Here is a 9,776-nt window from a genome sequence, read left to right on the forward strand (position 1 = left end):
TAACAAGCTAATGCATGCTAACAACCTAACGCTAACAAGGTAATGCTAACAAGCTAATGCTAACAAGCTAATGCTAACGAGCTAATGCTAACGAGCTAACATGCTAACAAGCAAATGCTAACATGCTAACAAGCTAACATGCTAACCAGCTCATGCTAACAAGCTAATGCTAACAAGCTAATGCTAACATGCTAATGCATGCTAACAAGCTAACGCTAACAAGCGAATGCTAACAAGCTAATGCTAACAAGCTAATGCTAACAAGCTAATGCTAACGAGCTAACATGCTAACAAGCAAATGCTAACATGCAAACAAGCTAACATGCTAACAAGCTAATGCTAACAAGCTAATGCTAACGAGCTAATGCTAACGAGCTAATGCTAACGAGCTAACAAGCTAACATGCTAACATGCTAACAAGCAAATGCTAACATGCTAACATGCTAACGAGCTAACCAGCTAATGCTAACAAGCTAATGCTAACATGCTAACAAGCTAACATGCTAACCAGCTAATGCTAACAAGCTAATGCTAACAAGCTAATGCTAACATGCTAACAAGCTAACGCTAACAAGCTCATGCTAACAAGCTAATGCTAACGAGCTAATGCTAACGAGCTAACAAGCTAACATGCTAACATGCTAACCAGCTAATGCTAACAAGCTAATGCTAACATGCTAACAAGCTAATGCTAACAAGCTCATGCTAACAAAATGCTAACGAGCTAATGCTAACGAGCTAACAAGCTAACATGCTAAAATGCTAACAAGCTAATGCTAACATGCTAACAAGCTAATGCTAACAAGCTAATGCTAACGAGCTAATGCTAACGAGCTAACAAGCTAACATGCTAACATGCTAACAAGCTAATGCTAACATGCTAACAAGCTAACATGCTAACCAGCTAATGCTAACAAGCTAATGCTAACAAGCTAATGCTAACATGCTAACAAGCTAACGCTAACAAGCTCATGCTAACAAGCTAATGCTAACGAGCTAATGCTAACGAGCTAACAAGCTAACATGCTAACATACTAACAAGCTAATGCTAACATGCTAACAAGCTAATGCTAACAAGCTAATGCTAACAAGCTAATGCTAACATGCTAACAAGCTCATGCTAACAAGCTAATGCTAACAAGCTAATGCTAACGAGCTAATGCTAACAAGCTAATGCTAACATGCTAACAAGCTAACATGCTAACCAGCTAATGCTAACAAGCTAATGCTAACATGCTAACAAGCTAACATGCTAACCAGCTAATGCTAACAAGCTAATGCTAACAAGCTAATGCTAACATGCTAACAAGCTAACGCTAACAAGCTCATGCTAACAAGCTAATGCTAACAAGCTAATGCTAACAAGCTAATGCTAACAAGCTAATGCTAACATGCTAACAAGCTAACGCTAACAAGCTCATGCTAACAAGCTAATGCTAACAAGCTAATGCTAACATGCTAACAAGCTAACGCTAACAAGCTCATGCTAACAAGCTAATGCTAACATGCTAACAAGCTAACGCTAACAAGCTCATGCTAACAAGCTAATGCTAACAAGCTAATGCTAACAAGCTAATGCTAACATGCTAACAAGCTAACGCTAACAAGCTCATGCTAACAAGCTCATGCTAACAAGCTAATGCTAACAAGCTAATGCTAAGGAAGGGGGAGGGGCCAGAAGGGGGAGGGGCCAGGAAGGGGGAGGGGGAGGGGCCAGGCAGGGGGAAGGGGAGGGGCCAGGCAGGGGGAGGGGGAGGGTCCATGAAGGGGGAGGGGCCAGGCAGGGGGAAGGGGAGGGGCCAGGAAGGGGGAGGGGGAGGGGCCAGGAAGGGGGAGGGGCCAGGCAGGGGGAGGGGGTGGGGCCAGGCTGGGGGAGAGTAGGAAGGGGAGGGGCCAGGAAGGGGGAGGGGGAGGGGCCAGGCTGGGGGAGAGTAGGAAGGGGAGGGGGCAGGAAGGGGGAGGGGAGGGGGCAGGGAGGGGGGGGGGAGGGGCCAGGGGGGGGGGAGGGGTACGCACGCACGCACACAAGCAAGCACGCACACACGGAAGGGGGAGGGGCCAGGGGGGGGGGAGGGGCCAGGGGGAGGGGCAGGCAGGGAAGGGGGAGGGGCCAAAGGGGGGGGGGAGGGGGCAGGGGGGGGGGGGGAGGGGTACGCACGCACGCACGCACACAAGCACGCACACACGGAAGGGGGAGGGGCCAGGGGGGGGAGGGGCCAGGGGGGGGGGCAGGCAGGGAAGGGGGAGGGGCCAAAGGGGGGGGGAGGGGCCAGGGGGGGGGGAGGGGTACGTACGCACGCACGCACGCACGCACGCACGCACGCACGCACGCACGCACGCACACAAGCAAGCACACACGGAAGGGGGAGGGGCCAGGGGGGGGGGAGGGGCAGGCAGGGAAGGGGGAGGGGCCAAAGGGGGGGGGGGGGGAGGGGTACGTACGCACGCACGCACGCACGCACACAAGCACGCACACACGGAAGGGGGAGGGGCCAGGGGGGGGAGGGGCCAGGGGGGGCAGGCAGGGAAGGGGGAGGGGCCAAAGGGGGGGGGGAGGGGCCAGGGGGGGGGGAGGGGTACGCACGCACGCACGCACGCACACAAGCAAGCACGCACACACGGAAGGGGGAGGGGCCAGGGGGGGAGGGGCCAGGGGGGGGCAGGCAGGGAAGGGGGAGGGGCCAAAGGGGGGGGGAGGGGCCAGGGGGGGGGGGAGGGGTACGCACGCACGCACGCACACAAGCAAGCACACACGGAAGGGGGAGGGGCCAGGGGGGGGGGAGGGGCAGGCAGGGAAGGGGGAGGGGCCAAATGGGGGGGGGGGGGAGGGGCCAGGGGGGGGAGGGGTACGCACGCACGCACGCACGCACACAAGCACGCACACACGGAAGGGGGAGGGGCCAGGGGGGGGAGGGGCCAGGGGGGGGCAGGGAAGGGGGAGGGGCCAGGGGGGGGGGGGAGGGGGCAGGGGGGGGGGGGGAGGGGTACGCACGCACGCACGCACGCACGCACGCACGCACACAAGCAAGCACACACGGAAGGGGGAGGGGCAGGCAGGGAAGGGGGAGGGGCCAAAGGGGGGGGGGGGCAGGGGGGGGGGGGGAGGGGTACGTACGCACGCACGCACGCACGCACACAAGCAAGCACGCACACACGGAAGGGGGAGGGGCCAGGGGGGGGGGGAGGGGCCAATAAACTATTTATTAACAGTTTGCAGAATTTACAGTACATTTCAAGCACAAACTCAATACAAAGACTGTTAACTGTGAGTGGACGACCCAATTAAGCATTAAACTTGTTTACAACAGGGTCCACATTGTTCAATTCATCAAAACATTTAGAGACATACAAATAGACATTTCTATGTAGCTAAAGAACAGGAATTCATCATAAACAGAACAGGACAGGAATTCATCATACACACAGATAGTGTGCATAACACTTGTTTACAGCCAAGCCCTGTTCATAGAACATTAACATTTTAAAATGTCGGAGCCCTGGTTTGAACCAGCGGCCTCAGTAAAAAAAAACACGGCCTCAGTAAAAAAAAACACTCTGTCCATCTGCTCTACCCATTCAGCCACGGGTTGCTTACAGAGGTAGTACCAACCGGACACCACAGAGTGGGGCCGTACCCTAGCTACGTAACACGATCTCGCTGCCTTTCATTGGCCGGTCTGAGAGTCATTACATCATTCCTGCCTTACTTCCAAGCCAAGCGAGGAGGAGAGACCAGAGCAGCGCAGCGCAGAAGACATTTACAGCTGAAGACTGGATTACACCGAAAATGCTTTGTACTGTACATAGTGGCTAAATGTTTTCTCTCCTGATCCTTAGTCCTTAGTCCGTGTCTCGTGATTCTTGAACTCCGGCCGCGTATGACTGGCTATTGGATCTCAAACCCCGAGGCTTAGCCGTCACGCCACAGAGGATATGAAACCAACGGGATTTATGGTCATTTTCTCTTTTTCCACTTGCAACATGAGCTCAAAAAATAAAACCACTCAAATGTTAGGGTGCCCTACTGTTACCATGTATTATTGTTGAGTAGAGGACTCTTTTTTCTATCCCATTCATTTATAAAAATGAACTAAACCCTGCATGACGCTGCTTCCCTACGTCATGTCACTGCTGCCTGTCAGTCCAGAGGAGCTGCTGCGCTGAGAACAGTAATTCTTTGGGAATTCATTTACATTAAATCATTACGGTATAGATGTGTCGGTGCATGTGTCAACAACATCCCGATTGTTATGCTTTAGAAGTTTGGACCAAATTATGGAGGTGATTTCTACATGCATCACTGCCCGGCTGTCACAACAATAACACAAGTAAGACGCGACCACACAAGTTACACAACGCCTCTAAAGCATGCCAGATTGTTTTATTTGCTTATCTCTGACCAAGGGAATGATGCTAACGGAATTAGCGCTTTAGCATTGCCACAACAACAACAACACACAGCAGACCATAACATAATAGAACGTTCCATAGCTCATGACCACTGCCCATTATACTCATTAGAACCCCCAAATGACTCGACATTATTGTAAATATATTTAGCCTGTTTTCTTATGAAGCAGATGAGACGTTTTTGACATCATCATCATCATCATCATCATCATCTTCATCATCATAACTACAGTTGGTAAACAAAGGCTTTGATTGATGAAAATAGCAGATCTGCAATCTTGTAGATTGCCTCTTTCTGACCAAGGCTTTAATGTGGTGAAAAGTTTGATGCTGTCAAGACATTTGTCATCCATCTGGATGTCTGCGTTGTGTAAAGTGCCCAGTGTAACATGGATTTTATGTTTAGGCTGAAATGGAGAGATTGACAGCTCTTGTCTGTATTTTTCTCTTCATCAGTACATCACTGTCAGTGACTGTCTGTCTTCATCCCAAAAGAGCTGATCTTCAATCTGCACTGTGCCATAATTATCATATTATGTTGAATACATATGAATACATGAAAGAAAAAGCTAAGTAATAAGCTAGTGGTTCTCAAATGTTTACACATGGATGTGGTTGCATTTCAACACCCTCAGCTAATATTGTTATTTTTGTTGTCCACTAATTGTGTGTGTGTCTGTCTGTGGCAGAAATTTAATTTTGACAACAAGCCACAAGCCAACATGTCGATGACCCCTGGTCCCAGGAGAATGTCTAATTTATGTTTTCCTACTAAGGTCTCAGGGGCACTTACCCGGCAGGCCGAGTACAGGTCATCGTGTCCTACTTGTCCAAAGGTCATGCCCCACTTAAAAGTAAGTAAAAAAAAATGATTGTAAAATTATAGGTCACATTTGAACATATTTTGGGGGGGCCCCCAGGTGATGGTGAGTGAAGTGACCATAGTATAATATGGCCCATCTACAAGCTCACAACGCCTCGAAAATGTGAGCTTGTAGATCTGCTTTTTTCACTATATAAACTAAATACAATACCTCAACTTAACTCCTACAATCCCAAGTGCTTCTCAGGGTGGGGGTCCCCAGTTTAAATGTGATTATGTTGGGGTCCCTCCCAGCCTGAAAAGCTTGAGAACCACTGCACTAGGCTGTACGATAAAAAAACAAAACCTATGAATGACTATGGGTTCACACTTGACATTTTATAATGTCAAGTGTAGCAACGGTGAAAACAGCACAAAAACAGTGCTCTTATTTTCATTTCACAGATCCCAACGCAGAGTGCTCTGGCCACATTCAGGTCTTTTATATTTTGTGTTGTACTCATATATATGGTTGCGTCCCCTCTCAAAAGAGCACTCACCCGAAAGTGTTATTTAGCTGCCAGGGGCAGGTGGGCACCCCTTAGTGTTTTATTTAGCTGCCGGGCACTCCTTAGTGTCAACGCCTGAGGAACCCAGAGGACTAGGTATATTCATTAACATACAGTGATAGCTGTTTTGTTTCTCAAACAGTCAATCGCTCATTTGATTTCTGGGTGTCAACATTTCTGTAACTCTGACACACAAACAGCTGAAATAATTTTAGACTCTAAAAAGATAAAAGTATTCTAAAACTTTTCTGAAAAACCCATGTCCAGAATTACCTCTATTTGGCCTTGAACCCCCATATGAAAATATGTTGTTCTAGCATGAACCAGACCAGACAGTATTGACATTGAGTGTTTAAATAACAATCAATAATGGGGTCAGGCGTAATACACAGTAGGAAACATAGGCAATACAACGAGTAGGAAAGCAGACTTACATTAATGCATCATTCGGTATACAGGCACATAGGAGTTGTCTGTCAGTGAGAGACAAATGTTTGTATAGGCCCTCAGGTGTGCAGATTATCAGCCCTGCCCACACCATCAACAGGCAACCTGCTACTGCTCCGCCCGCTTGTAGCGCGGCACTATGAGCTTGTGCATCTGCTATTTTAGCTAAAGTATAATTGATGCTTAAAACACCAAAAGGGGTCCAGAATGGGTTAAATGAGCATTTGTATAGCAACACAAATTGACATTAATATGGTTAATTACTGAATTAAAGCTGCAATGAATACACAGGCCATTCAGAAAAATTTACATCCAACCAACTATGTTCAGAGAAACAGCAGAGACAGTTTTTAAATGAGATGGACGTGTATATGATAGAAAACATGAAAAGCATCTTGTTTCACACTGGTGAAATAGTGAATTTCATATTTAATGTAAACATACAGCAGGACTAAGGTGAGGTCAGCGCTACAGCGCTGTAGGGCTTTGAACCCCATATCCAGGCAGAAGCTCGGATAGTACACTATACCAGCGCTTTCTTTTGCTTTGCAACACCATGTCTTTACTTGCATGTGAATTCAGAAATATAACATCTACAATATATCCTAATAATTAACCCTATAACCTTAACCCAATTTGCTATTGTACATGGTCATTACAGGTCAATCCACTTGGACTCAAGGTGTCTCATCAGCCGTGGTAGGGTCGCCTGGAGGACGGTGTCCTGTTGAGAGACGCAGAAACATCACATGATTCAAGATTACAACATTGACAGTACAGGTTTGTGCATCAGCAGATGTTTTATTTTATCATGCAAGTAAGGACATGTTAGCATGGCCAAAACAATCACCGGTAGAAGGTACTTTCAGTTTTCTGAAACGGGGTTCAAGTCCCTGCAGTGATAGAAGGCTTAATGCAGCATGTCCTGCTTGTATGTTTATTACATGAAATGTTATCATAAGACATACAACAGCAATACAACAACATCATTTGTGTGATATTGAAATGCAATTTTAATTGTCAATCGTCTGAGGACAGGTGTGGGACGTTGCAGTACAGCAATGAAGTGGGGTCTGACAGATGTGTAGGGCATGAGAGAGAGAGAGAGAGAGAGATATGAACAGTATATAATTGCAAAACATGGTTACAGTCACTAGCAGGCAACTAGTTTTATACTAATATTTTGTTTGTTGTTTCATTTTTCAAAAATAGACGATCTACAAGCTCATATCGCGCGCCACTCGGTGGCGCGCAATATGAGCTTGTAGATCGTCTATTTTTCAACATCATGTTATCTCTCTTAATGGTACCAACACCATGTTATCTCTCCTAATGGTACCAACATCATGTTATCTCTCCTAATGGTACCAACATCATGTTATCTCTCCTAATGGTACCAACATCATGTTATCTCTCCTAATGGTACCAACATCATGTTATCTCTCCTAATGGTACCAACATCATGTTATCTCTCCTAATGGTACCAACATCATGTTATCTCTCCTAATGGTACCAACACCATGTTATCTCAGTGAGTCCATGTGTTTCCTCCAACTGCGCCTTGGTCTGCCCCGGGGTCTTCTCCCAGTGGGACGTGCGTCGAGGACCTCCTAACCAGATGCCCGAACCACCTAAGCTGGCACCCTTCCAGGCAAGGAGCAGCGGTTCTTGTAGATCTGCTATTTTTCAATAGTAGCTGCGTTACCTACGTTTACTGGGGACCCCCTGGGAATCCCCCAAGGGCCCCCGGGGGTCCACGAACGCTTAATTGAGAAGCACTGGGATGCATTCTAACCATCCATGCACAGTTATCTTTTAGAAATGTCATTTTCAATGTGAAAACAGTCGACTGTAGTTCACTGCTGTCTATATACTTCAAACCACTATAGCTGCGTTACCTACGTTTACTGGGGACCCCCTGGGAATCCGCCAAGGGCCCCCGGCGGTCCACGAACGCTTAATTGAGAAGCACTGGGATGCATTCTAACCATTCATGCACAGTTATCTTTTAGAAATGTCATTTTCAATGTGAAAAGACTGTAGTTCACTCGGTGGCGCGCTACGCGCTTGTTGATCTTCTATTTTTCAATAGTAGCTGCGTTACCTACGTTTACTGGGGACCCCCTGGGAATCCCCCAAGGGCCCCCGGGGGTCCACGAACGCTTAATTGAGAAGCACTGGGATGCATTCTAACCATCCATGCACAGTTATCTTTTAGAAATGTCATTTTCAATGTGAAAAGACTGTAGTTCACTCGGTGGCGCGCTACGCGCTTGTTGATCTTCTATTTTTCAATAGCCTGGGTACCGGCCTGGGTACCGCGCTTCCTACAACAAACCTTGAGTGTGTTTGTGTCTGTGGCTCCACCTGTCTGTGTAGGATGATGCCAGGAAGCTTCAGCACCTTGCAGACACCATGGAGGAAGGCATCATGCCAAAGGAAATGGCAGACATCATTATACGTTTGTGGAACGATGGTGGCATCCAGCAATGCTATGAACGAGCCGCAGAATACCAGCTCAATGACTCTGCCGGATAGTAAGTCAGCTCCTTTCTGCTACGGGAAACTTCATCATGGGTGTAAAATGTAGAAGAGTAGCTGTGGCTGACAATAAGTAGTTTAGTACCTCTCAAATACAAAGGGGCAGTCGATGAGTGAGTGGTACTGTATGTCTTTGGTTTCCCTTGTGGGAGATCAAGGTTCAAATCCGGGTGGTTTCCTAAGAACTAACGAGATGAGTAAATCTGTAAGATATGTTACCTTGTGTGAAATGGACTTGTGTGATCAGAGAAGTTCATTGTTTGGCAGCTACCTGTGTGACTTGGCGAGACTGGTGGTGCCAGGCTACGTGCCTACGGAGCAGGATGTGTTGCGCTCAAGAGTAAAGACCACTGTGTCTGAAACTGAGGAGAATGGATGTATGTTTGTAGTGCGCCTGTATCTCTCAAGATCTTCACTGCAACTGCCTTTCCACCAGGCAGAGACACATACCCCTCTGAAATAAATGCTGAATAAACCGCTTTATTTAACGGAATGACAGGGGCAGCAGGGAATTCTCCCTGAGGCTGTGAGCCACTCTGCTCTCTCTCTCTCAGTCTCTCTCTCTCTCTCTCTCTCTTTCAATCTTCAGTGGACGGAAAATGATGGGTCAAAACAATATAGGCTATTCATTGTTTTGTTACCGTAAGTAGACACAGGTCAACAGACAGTGTAGAAATGTCTTTGTTACAAGTAAAAGTCCTGCATGCATTCAAAACCTTACCTAATTCTATCCGCAATTTGCAACTCTAGACCCACCTGAAAATGCACTATATGCATTTTCTATATAGACTTGGATCAAGTCAAGACCATCATAGATGTATTTGATCGATTTTGACATTTCCGAGATGCTACAGCGTAGGGACTGATAGGGAACTTCTACTGGACACTTAATCTTCTACAATGCAAGTATAGGCGTAGCTGCTTTACTAACAGTAGCCTGCACCATATACGATACAGCACTCAAGTTCAAAACACGACACGAGCTGTCGAGCTCCATTGATTGTGTG

The sequence above is a fragment of the Protomyctophum parallelum genome, assembly GCF_964188405.1.
Source record: "Protomyctophum parallelum genome assembly, chromosome: 22".
NCBI lineage: Eukaryota > Metazoa > Chordata > Actinopteri > Myctophiformes > Myctophidae > Protomyctophum > Protomyctophum parallelum.